We start from the raw sequence: 15,229 nt of genomic DNA, 5'->3' as shown, positions 1-15,229 counted from the left end.
AGACTTTAACTAATTTTTATGTATTTGTTTATTTAAATAAACGTTATAGACAGTGGAGTTATCTGCACTATAAGGATTAAAACATCCAGATGTTCAGTTGGGATTCACTCTTCACTCAGCCTAGAAGATTTGTTTTTGAAATTATTAGGCTAATACACATAGTTGGATCAGATGGACAAAGTAATGATATTTGACCTACTGAAGAATTAATTGTTTTAAACTGTTTTATATACAGGAATCTGACTGATATATGTTGTTGTGAACTATATAAAGTTACAATTATGTAGCATATTTAGCCTTGAGATTTGTAGTACTTAATCACATCCTTAATGAAATATCTGCTGAAATAAATTGGTCATCATACAGCTAGAACAGTGTCCTACATAACATTAAATGAAGACAAACACAATTTAACCCTTTTCTAAAATTCCAAGGGCCATTTAAAAGAAGTGTATGAAAGAGTATGTATTGTGTATGAAGTGTATTAAAAGAGTATGATAAAACGTCTCGGTTACGTATGTAACCCTCGTTCCCTGAGTAGGGAACGGAGACGTTACGTCAGAAGTGACGGAGATTGGGGATTTCGCATAGAAAGCCAATCCTCTTCGAGTATTTAAAAACGAGCCAATGGCATGCAATGCCTTGGGGCTGCGGAAATTTGCATAGCGTACTCCGCCCTACTCCGTGAGTATAAAAGGAGGAAGTGAACGCAACCGCAGTATGTCTTCGCTGAGGAGCCAAGACTGAACTCGGCGTCTACCCAGCGATACAGCAGAAGTAGCAGGGAGACGTAACGTCTCCGTTCCCTACTCAGGGAACGAGGGTTACATACGTAACCGAGACGTTCCCTTTCGTAGTCACTTCGAGTTACGTCAGAAGTGACGGAGATTGGGGGTCTGTGCCATCACGCCATCTTCAGGCTGTCTTCCAGTGCCCTGCGAAAGTCTGGACCCCTCCTCTCTTTTTTTTTTTTTTTTTTTTAGGGATCCTACTTTGACACAGGATTACCAAGGTACACTGGAAAACATATCCCGGGAGGGACATGCTACCAGATGCCTACCGAAGGGAGGACTTAAGAATACTCATATGGCCATATAGGAACACATATGGAAACACTGGAGCACCAACTGTAGGTGGCTGTTAAAATTTCAACTCCAGGGTTGGCAGATGGCTTGCCAAGGGAAGACACATGCTCAGAGAGGCTTACAGTGGATAAAACATATGAGACGGTTACCATGGGGAACCGTACGCATGGAGGCACCTAGCCAGCATCCAGAGCCACAGCAGTGGTGCCCGCATCGTCGGTGCTGGAGGACTCAAGGCTTCAATGGAAGAACTGAGGAAATATCGCACTTATCCAGTCCGGGGAGTGGAGTGGCGAGCAAGCGAAGACACCTGAGCGGGTCCAGTACCGGCCGGAACGAGTACGTGAGAGGACACTGGCTCAATTATAAATTATAAAATCTGGCGAAGGTGTTGGGTGTCGCCCAGCCTGCAGCTCTGCAGATGTCTGTTAGCGAGGCGCCGTGCGCTAGAGCCCAAGAGGAGGCCACACTCCGAGTGGAATGGGCCGTCACACCAAGGGGGCACGGACGGCCTTGCTGCTGGTAAGACAAAGCAATGGCATCCACTATCCAGTGGGACAGCCGTTGCTTTGAGAGAGCCCTTCCCTTCTGGCTCCCTCCATAACAGACAAAGAGCTGGTCTGAGGTCCTGAAACACTGCGTTCTGTCGACATAGGTGCGGAGAGCACGTACCGGACAGAGCAGTGCCAAGGCTGGGTCTGCCTCCTCCGGGGGCAGCGCTTGCAGGTTCACCACCTGGTCCCGGAAGGGAGTGGTGGGAACCTTGGGCACATATCCAGGCCGGGGTCTCAGGATCACGTGAGAGTAAGCCGGCCCGAACTCCAGGCACGCTTCGTCAACGGAGAATGCGTGCAGGTCCCCCACCCTCTTGATGGAGTCCAATGCAACCAGGAGTGCTGTCTTCATGGACAGAAACTTTAACTCTACCGATTGCAAAGGCTCAAAGGGATGCCTCTGCAGAGCACTTAAAACTACTGAGAGGTCCCAAGAGGGTACGAGGGGAGGACGAGGCGGATGTAGCCTCCTCGCTCCCCTCAGGAACCTGATGACCAGGTCGTGCTTCCTTAAGGACTTACCCTCCACTGCTTCATGAGAAGCGGCAATGGCCGCGACGTAAACCTTAAGGGTGGAGGGCGACAGCCTGCGCTCCAACCCTTCTTGCAGGAAGGAAAATACTGATCGAACATTTCCGGGGGTCTTCTCCGCGAGAAGAACACCAATTGACGAAGAGGTTCCACTTCAACGCATAAAGGTGTCTCGTGGACGACGCTCTTGCGGAAGTGATGGTTGCCGCCACCGCAGGTGGCAGCGAACTCAAACCTGCCTCGTCCCGTCCAGGAGCCACACGTGCAGCCTCCACAGATCGGGACGAGGGTGCCACAGAGTGCCCCGTCTCTGAGAGAGTAGGTCCTGTCTCAGAGGAATAGGCCAAGGAGGTGCTGTCGCGAGGAGCATGAGTTCGGAGAACCACGTCTTGGTGGGCCAGTAGGGGGCTACTAGCAAGATCCAGGAACCGGCGGCTGCATGCCCATTGCACATGGCACCCCAACCCGTGGTAGACGCATCCGTGGAGACAACGAGATGCCTGGAAACTCGCTGAATAGGGACCCCGGTCCGTAAGAAGCTGAGGTTCGACCACGGGAAGAAGGTTCGGCGGCACACTGGAGTCAGTGGAACTCGGAGCGAGCCGCGATGCCATGCCCACCTCGGGACTCGATCGCGAAGCCACAGCTGAAGCGGTCTCATATGAAGCAAACCGAGCGGCGTTGTCGCGGCCGCGGATGCCATATGCCCCAGGAGCCTCTGAAATAGTTTCAGTGGAACCGCGCTCTTGCCCTCGAACTGTCGAAGACAAGTCAGCAGTGAGTGCGCGCGCTCGTTCGTGAGCTGCGCGGACATGGCGACCGAGTCTATCTCCATGCCGAGAAAAGAGATCCTCTGCACGGGGTAAAGTTTGCTCTTTTCCTGGTTGACCCGAAGGCCCAGACGGGCTAGGTGCCAGGTCTCTGTGTTCGCAAACCTGAGCTCGAGAGTGTGCTAGTATCAGCCAGTCGTCGATATAATTCAGGATGCGAACCCCCTGCTCGCGGAGGGAAGCAAGGGCTGCCTCGACGATCTTCGTGAAGACGCGAGGGGACAGAGCTAACCCGAATGGGAGAACCGTGTACTGATATGCCTGGCCTTCGAAAGCAAACCGAAGAAACGGTCTGTGTCGAGGCAAAATGGAGACATGGAAGTACGCGTCCTTCAGGTCGATCGCTGCAAACCAATCCTGAAACCGAACACATTCGAAAATGCGTTTGGCCGTGAGCATCCTGAACGGTAGTCGATGGAGAGAACGGTTCAAGATGCGCAGGTCCAGGATCGGTCGTAACCCACCGGTCTTTTTGGGGACAATGAAGTAGGGGCTGTAAAACCCGGACCTCATCTCGGCTGGAGGGACCGTCTCGATTGCACCCTTCGCCAGCAGGGTCGCAATCTCCGCTCTCAAGACCGGGGCATTGCCACCGACCATCGTGGAGCGAACACCCCTGAAACGGGGAGGAGGCCGTGCGAACTGAATCGCGTAGCCGAATCTGATTGTTCTGATGACCCAGCGGGATAGCCCGGGAAGCTCTAGCCAGGCTTCCAGGAAGTAAACCAGCGGGGTCATGCGAACCACAGACGTCCCCCCGGAGGGGCAGCGAGGCGGGTCGACCGGCATGCGCGCAGGGGTTACCCCGCCCGGGTGCATCGTCAAAGCCCGCTCCCCGACAGAAGAGACCAGGGAAGGCGGAGCGTTCCATGGGGGTCTGTTCTGCCGGGGGTCTGGCGATAGAGGGGTAAGGGATTGGCGTAGCCCGGTGGCGACACTCGCACCCTTCCGCGCCCTCAGAGACAGAGAGGAGTGAGTGGGCTGACGCACTGGGACGTCGAGCGCACTCCCTCCAGTCTGTGGGCTCAGTGATGATGTCAAGTCTTTCTTTAACCAACTCAGGGTGCTGCCCACCCGTGGGTGAGCAGCGGGGAGCTGAGAACAAAAGATTCTCCCCCGGCCCTCCACCTGGGGAACGAGGGGGCCTGCTACCGCCTCCTGGGAAAGACTCGACCTCGTCACTGAGCAGCCCGTGTCAGGATCGTCGCTTAGCCTGGCGTTTAGCGGGGCGAGCGGCCTGAGGGGGCTGGGACGCCTGCCTGCGGCCTCCTCCACGCCGGGGCCCGGGTGAAGGCTGCTGCTGGGGCCGGGCGGGAGGGAGGGGAGCCGCAGGGGGCGTCCTCGGCGGCGAGCAGGGGGAGGCATCTGTGCCGGCGACTGGGTGAAGGCAGCAGCTGGTCGCCGGGGCAGAATATGTTTAATTGCCTCCGTCTGCTTCTGGGCGGTGGAGAACTGCTGGGCGAAGTCCTCGACCGCACCGCCGAAGAGGCCAACCTGGGAGAGTGGAGCGTCGTGCAGACGAGTCCGCTCAGCGCTCCGAGTGTCTGCCAGGTTGAGCCAGAGATGGCGCTCCTGGACCACGCTGGTGGCCATCACCTGACCAACGGCGCGAGCGGCCACTTTCGTTGCCCGGAGAGCAAGGTCAGTGGCGGACCGCAAATCTTTAAATGCCGTTGGATCAGTCCCGCCCTCGTGCATATCTCTGAGCAGCTTCGCTTGGAAGACCTGCAAAGTGCTCATTGCATGCAAAGCGGAGGCCGCCTGTCCCGCCGCTCTATAGGAACGCGCCGCCATAGCAGACGAGAACCCACAGGCTTTGGATGGGTGCTTAGGAGGACCCCGGGAGGAGGCGCTCTGTGGACACAGCTGCATCACAACAGAGCGCTCCACCGGAGGCATCCCAGTGTACCCACGGGCGGCCCCACCGTCGAGGGGGGGAAAGGCGGGGGAGAGATGGCGCTCTCGAGTGGACAGGGGAGCCCCCCAAGAGCGCGATAACTCCGCATGCAGCTCGGGGAAAAAAGGTATTGGAGTCGGCCGTGGCCTTGCGGCGGCAGCATCGTCCAAAAACCAATTATCCATCCGTGAGAGATCGGGGCAGGACGGAGGTTTCCATTCTAGCCCGATACTCCCAGCGGCTCGAGACAGCATGGCCGTCAGCTCGGGATCTGACGCGGACAACGCTGGTACTCCCGAAGGAGGCAACGCAGCCGGATCTTCCTCTCCCGAGGACTCAAGCCCGCCTAGTGATGCTGCGATCGACATCACATCATCATCTGGAGCGCTGCTCGAAGCAGCCGGTGCCCCTGAAGAAGCAGCCGACTGAATCGAACTAACGCTCGCTGGCTCACGCACTGAGGCGGGAGGTGTGGCCTGAGGAATCGTCGGGGCTTTATCCCACACCATCACCGTTAGTTCACCGGGTCCCCGGGTCGACGGGCCCCCTTACGTGAAGGAGGCAGATCGAGTAAGGGGGACCGGGGCTCTCACTCTAGTGAGATCGTTGAGTCTTAACCTCAGTGTGGAGATGGTCATGTCCCCACAGAAGGAACATGAGTCATCCACGAACGCTGCTGCTGCATGCTGAATGCCCAGGCATACAAAGCAGCGATCGTGACCATCAGATGACGACAGAAATCGACCGCACCCAGAAGAACACGGGCGAACCATCTTTAAAAAGACGTGCCACGTGTAGCTCTTTTACAGAGAGGAGGAAAATTCACTCTTTCAGCGCTGAGGCGACCAGGGAGAAGCGCAAAGTCTGGCAGACCGCTGCACAGATCGCAGGCAATGCAGAATCTCGCTGGGTACCGCCGTCACACCAACACTGAAGAGGACGCTCGTCTCGAAGAGTCTTGTGATAGCTTTCAGGAGTGAAGAGGTTCTCTTGGCTCCAAAGCGAAAACATACTGCGGTTGCGTTCACTTCCTCATTTTATACTCACGGAGTAGGGCGGAGTACGCTATGCAAATTTCCGCAGCCCCAAGGCATTGCATGCCATTGGCTCGTTTTTAAATACTCAAAGAGGATTGGCTTTCTATGCAAAACCGTCACTTCTGACGTAACTCGAAGTGACTACGAAAGGGAACACACATTAAGTACACATACATTTTAGTCCAGATCAATAAGCTATTTTAAGAAAACTGTATGATATACATTAGAAAATTAGATCGTCTCATTTATAAAAAAACAACTGAAACCAAAATGTAGATGGGACCAACGTTTTTAATGTGGGCTTTATAATGCATTATGTTTGTATTATAAGACAAAATATTAGAGTGAGTGTGCAGTTCGAATCTTTACTTAGAGAGATTTTCATTCAAATACATACATACATACATACATGCCTATTATAAATGTGTTTGTGTACACATCATAAACTGTAATTAACACATTTCCAATATCCACTGTAAGGTTGCTCCAGAAACCACGTGGAGTAGGGTATCAGGCTTGTGCACAATTCATAATTGAATTGAGAATGACTACTAAATTCAGTTCAATTCTTGAATTTGAATTGAATTTGAATTGATGTCAAAAACAGGATCTAGAATTTCAATTGGAATTTGAATTAAAGGAAGCAGAATTACAATTCAATAAAAATTCTAAGAAATTCATATAGATATTTTAATTGAAGTGTTAAACAATGTAGCTTTACATAACACAATATATGTCAGACATGATTGCATATTATATAAATTATATTAGTTTGAACTACCAGGAAATGTTTCCCCCAGCAATGAATGTTAAAAGCTAAAGTCACAGAACAAATAATAAGTTTGATCTATTGTAATTGTAAGGCCATTTCCGAAAATTACTTTAGTAAATCTTTAGGGGGAAAATTTTCAAATTAAAAGGAAATTGCATTACACTGATAAAGCAATCCAAATAAATTAATTTAAACCACATTTATAATGGGTTACCTTATAACAGTGAGCAATTACATTTCCAAAGTAACCTTCCTAACCCTGACTGTGGGGAATGCGGGGCACAACCTAACACGGGGTTAGTTGTAACACACTTCCACAAGCTAGCATGAGGAAACTTAAAGTATTTACTAGTTGCCATTTCAACACTATACAGCGCCAAAATTCAGAGATCTTTGTAAGATATCACTGAACATTTAACCATATCAAAAGTACATTTCCTACTTACTGTAAGTAAATTTTTCATCTCTATTTTTTGTGTTTAATTAAAATTAGACAAATTGTATTTTTTTAATCTCAAATCTGTAGTTTAACAGTTGATATAGTCCTTTAATGCTTCACTATAGCAGACGACACTAGCAGGGTTTAAACCCCAGTTGTGCAGTTGGGGCATGTTGTCACTGTGTTACATTGTGCCCCTATTAGAAATATGCTATTATAATCTATACTTTTATGAATTCTATTGAGAAAACATGAGAAACATGTAAATAAAGACTGAAACCCAATGTTCAGAAATGATTAATTATTATTTTGTTTTGAACTATCCTGTATAGTTGTGTTTTCCTGTGTGTTTGTTGTCAAAATCAAAAATTAGATTATTTTTAATTATTAAAAATGCCATTGTTTTATATGAAAAAGTTAATCATTTTATTTTATTAAGAAAATATTTTGGTTTGACTTGTACATTTTTTTAATTAGATCTTTTAAGCTGTTATATGGTGATCATGTTACAATGTTCCCCACCTATGGGACATGTTGTCACATTTAACATTTCTTTCAGGGTAAATCAAGAAAAAAGTATACACTGTATTAATAAAACAAACCCACATAATTGTTCTAGATATGTGGGATGTTAAAGTGGGAAAAATTAAATACTCTAAATAGATTTGCACAAACTGAGAAATTCAGAAAGCGTTACGTTGTGCCCCACTTTCCCCTATGTGAGATTCAACACATTCTTTCTGTTGTTTGACTGTGACTGTGGCATTTCTTTGAATTTCCATGAATTTAATTCCACGTCCTGTCATTCCAATTCAAATTCAACTTCTTGGGGGGCGGAGTCAATTCAATTCAAATTCCAATTCATGAATTGAATGGAGGCCAATTCTAAAATTCTGAATTTTGCACAAGCCTGTTGGGTATGTTTAAATGCAAGGAGTAAACTGGGTCTTACCAGTAGATGCCATGTCACGCAAGGTAAAGACAGACAAGATAAAAATAAAAATTAAATGAATTTTAAAAGTGAGACACAGCAGGTAAAGAGAAGACTAGGGTAGCTTTTAAACCTATATGTGGTTAAGTTTGCTAAGTTTGAGCCAGACAGAACATCAACCTGACCATCAAGTAGCCAACTTTTATTGTCTCTCGAAATAATAGAGACTTTATTACAGTTTTTTACAATCTCTTTGTTACTATTTTCAGAACCTTGACGTCATTTTTCAAAACTCTAGACACAAAACTCACAACCAATGATCAAAATGCACATTTTAAAAACTCTAACTTAACTCCCTTTTCTCAATTGCTTGGATACAATATACATAAAACTTAGATCATTTGTTCATTCAACAAAAATCACCTGTTCAATATGACACAACTTAACATCAAAGTACTACTATTTCAAAAGGCAATTCACACATTACATTTCAAATGAGTGTCTATTCATTTCCTTACAATGATCTAACTATCAATTGATACAACTGCTCAAAATGATAAGTAACTGTTGTGTTACTCTTAATGCATGACACACAATCTTTACAGTAAATCATGAAAGCTTCAAGATAATGAGTTTCAATAAACCTATGTTGTGCACTGTAAAAAGAAAAGGTGCCTTGAGGAACCTTTTGGGGTTCTTCACTTTGCCACGCCGGCGGAACCGTCTGTAGATCCTCTAGGAACCCTTTAAAAAAGGGACAGTTCTCTGAGGAACCACCCTGTCACGGAACAGTTACAAAAAGTGGAGGGAGGACTCAAGTGCAGAAAAGGATGATTTATTTACAAAAGAAAACAAAACACAAAGCAAAGCAAAAACCCACAAGGGGGAAAACACCATAAATGGGACATGAAACAAAACTGAACTCGAAGAACAAACACTTACTCTGAACACGACGACCATAACTGGGAAACATATGACAACGATCCGACAAGGACTGCAAACAAGAGGAGACTTAAAAAGGGAACAAATCAAGAGGGAACAGGTGGAAGAACTCAAACACTAATCAGGTAACAAGGGGGAGGGATCAAACAATAACGAGAGCACATGCTCCAACATAACAAAGACACCCAAGTGTAATACAAGACAGGACAGACACGTGACATTACCCCCTCCCTACGGAGCGGCTACCAGACGCTCCATTAGGCGGGACAGACCAGGGCGGGACAGACAAGGGCGGGACGGGAGGGACAAAGCGTTTAGTCCTGGGTGACCCGGGCGAAAAACAAAGTCCATGGGGCGGCCAGGGCGGAGCAGATCTCTCAGGTGGCCAGGGCAAAGCAGACCCCTCGGGCGGCCAGGGCGGAGCAGAACCCTCGGGCGGCCAGGGCGGAGCAGAACCCTCGGGCGGCCAGGGCGGAGCAGAACCCTCGGGCGGCCAGGGCGGAGCAGACCCCTCGGGCGGCCAGGGCGGAGCAGACCCCTCGGGCGGCCAGGGCGGAGCAGACCCCTCGGGCGGCCAGGGCGGAGCAGACCCCTCGGGCGGCCAGGGCGGAGCAGAACCCTCGGGCGGCCAGGGCGGTGAAGACCCCTCGGGCGGCCAGGGCGGAGCAGAACCCTCGGGCGGCCAGGGCGGTGAAGACCCCTCGGGCGGCCAGGGCGGAGCAGAACCCTCGGGCGGCCAGGGCAAAGCAGACCCCTCGGGCGGCCAGGGCGGAGCAGACCCCTCGGGCGGCCAGGGCGGAGCAGACCCCTCGGGCGGCCAGGGCGGTGAAGACCCCTCGGGCGGCCAGGGCGGAGCAGAACCCTCGGGCGGCCAGGGCGGTGAAGACCCCTCGGGCGGCCAGGGCAGTGAAGACCCCTCGGGCGGCCAGGGCGGTGAAGACCCCTCGGGCGGCCAGGGCGGTGAAGACCCCTCGGGCGGCCAGGGCGGTGAGGCCCCTCGGGCGGCCAGGGCGGTGAAGACCCCTCGGGCGGCCAGGGCGGTGAAGACCCCTCGGGCGGCCAGGGCGGTGAAGACCCCTCGGGCGGCCAGGGCGGAGCAGAACCCTCGGGCGGCCAGAGCGGTGAAGACCCCTCGGGCGGCCAGGGCGGTGAAGACCCTTCGGGCGGCCAGGGCGGTGAAGACCCCTCGGGCGGCCAGGGCGGTGAAGTCCCCTCGGGCGGCCAGGGCGGTGAAGACCCCTCGGGCGGCCAGGGCGGTGAAGACCCTTCGGGCGGCCAGGGCGGTGAAGACCCTTCGGGCGGCCAGGGCGGTGAAAACCCCTCGGGCAGCCAGGGCAGTGAAGACCCCTCGGGCGGCCAGGACGGAGCAGATCCCTCAGGACCAGACACCGGCTCGGGAACAGGCGCTGGCTCTGCCTCCGGCTCGGGAACAGGCGCCGGCTCAGGAACTGACACTAAAACAGACACAGTCACAAGAACAGACACAAACACAGACAAAAACGCTGGGTCCTGAGCCAACATGAGCTCCGGCTCAGGGACAGGCACCGGCTCAGGGACCGGCTCAGGCTCAGGGACCGGCTCAGGCTCAGGCGCCGGCTCAGGGACAGGCGCCGGCTCAGGGACAGGCGCCGGCTCAGGGACAGGCGCCGGCTCAGGGACAGGCGCCGGCTCAGGGACAGGCGCCGGCTCAGGGACAGGCGCCGGCTCAGGGACAGGCACTGGCTCTGCCCCCGGCTCTGGAACAGGCACTGGCTCTGCCAGTGGGACGTGGACAGTCTCTCGCTGGGCAGACGGGACGTGTACAGTCTCTCGCTGGGCAGACGGGACGTGGACAGTCTCTCGCTGGGCAGACGGGACGTGGACAGTCTCTCGCTGGGCAGACGGGACGTGGACAGTCTCTCGCTGGGCAGACGGGACGTGGACAGTCTCTCGCTGGGCAGACGGGCGTTTCCTCCTTTTCCGTCTGTGACCGCGAGAAGTAGGCTCTGAGCTGTTCCTCACTGGCCCAGGATCGAAGGGGGGCCAGGATGGAGAGTGATGTTGAACCTCTTCTCGACCACCTCCTCCTCCTCTACGACCTCCCCGGGTCCCACGAAAAATGACCAGGCGGGTCCCCTGAAAAACTCTCCTCTCCCGCTCCGTAGCTGGGGAAGAGAAGTTCGAAAACCCACCGCTGGAACCAGGGTTTGACGAAGTCCTTCTGTCACCACAGATAGAGGAGAATTGGGTCGATCCAAATGTAGCGATAGTGTAGTCCGGGCAATCCAAGTCATTGTCGTCCATGCAAGCATCATAATCCAACCACTCAAAATCCTTGTCATCCATACTGCTGAGTCCTCAAATGGTCGGATCGTTCTGTCACGGAACAGTTACAAAAAGTGGAGGGAGGACTCAAGTGCAGAAAAGGATGATTTATTTACAAAAGAAAACAAAACACAAAGCAAAGCAAAAACCCACAAGGGGGAAAACACCATAAATGGGACATGAAACAAAACTGAACTCGAAGAACAAACACTTACTCTGAACACGACGACCATAACTGGGAAACATATGACAACGATCCGACAAGGACTGCAAACAAGAGGAGACTTAAAAAGGGAACAAATCAAGAGGGAACAGGTGGAAGAACTCAAACACTAATCAGGTAACAAGGGGGAGGGATCAAACAATAACGAGAGCACATGCTCCAACATAACAAAGACACCCAAGTGTAATACAAGACAGGACAGACACGTGACACACCCAGGTGTCACAGTCCTCCGTCTGCACCAGTCTGGCTGCGTCCAAAACCGCATACTGAATGAGTAGGTACTTAATTTCAATAAGTACTTACTCAACGAGCGCTAAAAGAGTAGGTACTTTATAGCCAAATCTCGTTGAGTATGAATGAGAACCGGACATCTGCCATGTTGACGTTATCATGTGACCTACTACGACGTGTTATCATCATATCACAAGCACAAAGAAATGAACAGCGACACGTTTAATTCTTCTATCTATAAATATCTTGACATTGATGAAACTTTCTCATTTTGTTGTGGTATTGTTGAAGAAACAGCTGATATTTTTTTTATTAAGAAACCCCCAAATCGTCACCTCTTGAATATATGTTGTTAATTTCTTTATTTTATACCCAAAACGTTTCTCCTTTAAGTTTTCCCCCTTTTCTTGATGAATTTACCTCGTTTCATCCCTCAGACCTATAACAACAAAACAACAACATTTTTCATGTATTATGAAGAACTATTTAAAGATATTTAGCCTTGTTATATTGTTCCTTTTTCCTGTATTATGATGTAAACAAACCAATGATCTTTATGTTTTCTGTTTTGTCATTATGACTATTATGGTATCTTTCCATGATCTTGTATGTAATACGTTTATAAGTTTAAATTATGAGTGACAGGTGTACTAACACTTCATACCATCAGTGACTCGACAGCACAACCTAGAACAGTTTTCCTCTGCGTTTGTAATGTCTGCACAAAGGAGACGGGCAGCTGCTCGAAGATCTCTTTTGGAGAAAACTGTTGATTTTATACTCGAAAAATGTAAGTATCACTCCTTAAAAATTAATATTACCTCAGAATGAATTGCATTGTTAGCCCACCCCAAAACTTAAGCAAAATAATAATATTAAATGCTGACCAATACTTAATTATATAACTTTTTTATATACTAAAAATATAATTTAATATAACAAGCAAAATGTAATTTGTTTTGTCATATGACAGTTATGCATGAATACATTTATATTCATAAATGCAGTGAAACATCTCAATTATCAGTCAATCGATGAATTAATGGATACATTAATTAAATAATTAAATTTTATATACTGACAACAATAATAAAAATGAATAAATGAGTAAAAGAACAAATAAAAGTAACCATCACAATAAACAAATGCATTATACAAGTCAACAACACATGAAACAAAGCTTTATTCAAACTACAAGCATGTATTTACAGCCGCTGAACACCACATCATGCCGACTCAACACAGCGGTTCCCATTCTGCAGCTTTATTCTGATGAATTCACCAGAGGGGACTGTGCCTTCTTCCCAGAGCTTGTTGTTGTGCTGCGCTTCACAATCTGAGGCAATAAGGGCAGGTGGAGAGATCGAGGGTCTCGTAAAGGCAGGTGGAGAGATGGAGGGACTCATAAGGGCAGGTGGAGAGTTGGAGGGTCTCATCCATGGCACCACTTCCAGGATGCACCTCTTGGCTCCTCATCCTCAGTGCTCACACCAGTCTGCAGACATTTCAGATCCTACAAAAATGCACAAACATTATACAAAAGCAGTCATTTTAACACAATGTCATTTGATTTATCTATTAAAAATAACCTTACTTTATATTTGAGTAAAATCCCTAAAACAAATGCTGCCATCATCTTTCCTTGCAGGTCCTGCTCCACCACAAAAGCTATGCAGCAAATGCACAGAAATCAAGAATCAGAAAAGTGTTGTAATGTCTCTACTTGAATTTACAATAATTCAAATAAACTACAAATTAAGATTGAATAGATTTTGATATCCATTTCTGTAGTATACTCACCCAAAGCCTTTGATGACAGCATTCAGCATCATGAGCCTCTCTCCACCGGGTAAACACACGCGTGTTCTTCTGTCCTTGTAACATACAGACAAGATTCACATTACGAGCTCAACACTGAATTTACATGCTGAGGTTGACGTGTTAACTCACTTTTAATCCAACTTAAATGTTCCTTAATATATCAACACTAATAAGGGACAAATTAAATATAACATATTTAGTTACTTTATAGATTTGTTTATTTACCGTATTTACAGCACATTTGTCTAACGTAAGTAGTGTTGACAACAGTGAATTATCCTTCATAATAGCACACATAACGTTACATCACTCAGATGTATTTTTCATGTTGGGATGTGCTCATCTGCAATACTTAAACAATATTTTCATTTCAGATGTAAATATACATTTTAAATAAGCGTGTTTAAGATGTAACGTTATATGGTTATGTAAATCCATTTTAGAAACTTACGTGTAACGTTAGCCTACTTACTGGAGCTCCCCTGTTTAACTAACTAATAAAACATGTGTTTACAGCAAAATCACAACTATACTATACTGTCTAAGTCCTTTAGACCTTCAACAGTTAAAACGTTTACTCTATAGTAGTTTAACACATACAATTTAAACACAAGGAACCGTGTTTACTCACATTTGAAAACCCCCTGCTTCGCTGATCTCCGCGATGTTGATAATGACGTATGCTCTCCCGTGGCCTCCTGGGATAGAAGAGTATCTATCGGATGAACACTCAAAAATCTTGGCGAAAGCAGGAGATCATCCGGGAACTTCTCGCCTACTCTTTTATGAGTACTGAGGTTTCGGACATACTACTCCTTTCAAATACTGTTTTCCCCTACTATATAGTACGAAAGTAGGAATATTCGGACGTACTATAAGTATACGTATGCCCGAATCTCGCGATAATTAGTACGTCACTCTGGTAATTCTCGCCTACTCTTTTATGGATACTAAGGATTTGGACATACTTATTCGCTCGCCTACTGCTTTTTCCATACTATATAGTAGGGAAGTATGCGGTTTCGGACGCAGCCTCTGTCTTGTCATCAGCACTTCTTCTTCTTCTTGTGGTGTTTAATGGCGGATTGGCAGACCAACATAAATGGTGCATTCCCGCCACCTACTGATCTGGAGTGTGGAGTATGCTTGGCTTTGGAAGGAAAGGACACGAGGAAAAAAAATATATATATATATATAAAAAAAAAATCAAATTCTATTTACTATTCCTGTTTTATTTAAATATTTAAATATTAATTCGTGAATTGTTGATTGTCTTGACCCATTTCCTAACAATACTTTCATTGAAATTGTATCAATTCCCATCCATTGTAGCTCTTGGATTAACTGTTGTCTCTCCCATTCATATGCAGCACATTCTAAAAGAATATGCTGCACTGTTTCTAACTCCCCACACTTATCACATTTTCCTGTATCATGCTTCCCTATTTTATAAAGACTATAATTCAATGCAGTGTGACCAATTCTTAACCTCGTAATAATAACATCTTTCTTCCTATTTCCATATCTTTTCCTCTCATTTCCAACCTTTCGTTGAATTTGATAAAGATGTCTTCCTTTACAGTCATTGTTCCATACTTTTTGCCATCTTTTATTAATTTCAATTGCTAT

At 47.9% G+C, this 15,229-nt stretch overlaps 1 long non-coding RNA gene across 2 annotated transcripts; it reads right to left on the bottom strand.

Annotated features, from left to right (window-relative positions):
• Nucleotides 1–12,943: 12,943 nt before the first annotated feature.
• Nucleotides 12,944–14,633, bottom strand: LOC148978282 (uncharacterized). 2 transcript variants are annotated; one of them, XR_016169243.1, is made up of 4 exons: nucleotides 14,232–14,633; nucleotides 13,580–13,653; nucleotides 13,374–13,447; nucleotides 12,944–13,292 (listed from the first exon to the last, which is right to left on the bottom strand). It is a non-coding gene; the product is annotated as an uncharacterized LOC148978282 (long non-coding RNA). The 2 variants fall into 2 exon arrangements; XR_016169244.1 differs by having other exon boundaries at nucleotides 13,580–13,648.
• Nucleotides 14,634–15,229: the final 596 nt, after the last annotated feature.

Source organism: Pimephales promelas, chromosome 7 (genome assembly GCF_988280905.1).
Source record: "Pimephales promelas chromosome 7, fPimPro1.hap1.1, whole genome shotgun sequence".
NCBI lineage: Eukaryota > Metazoa > Chordata > Actinopteri > Cypriniformes > Leuciscidae > Pimephales > Pimephales promelas.
Note: the sequence above shows the minus strand (reverse complement) of the source record. Positions and strands in the feature narration are given on the sequence as shown.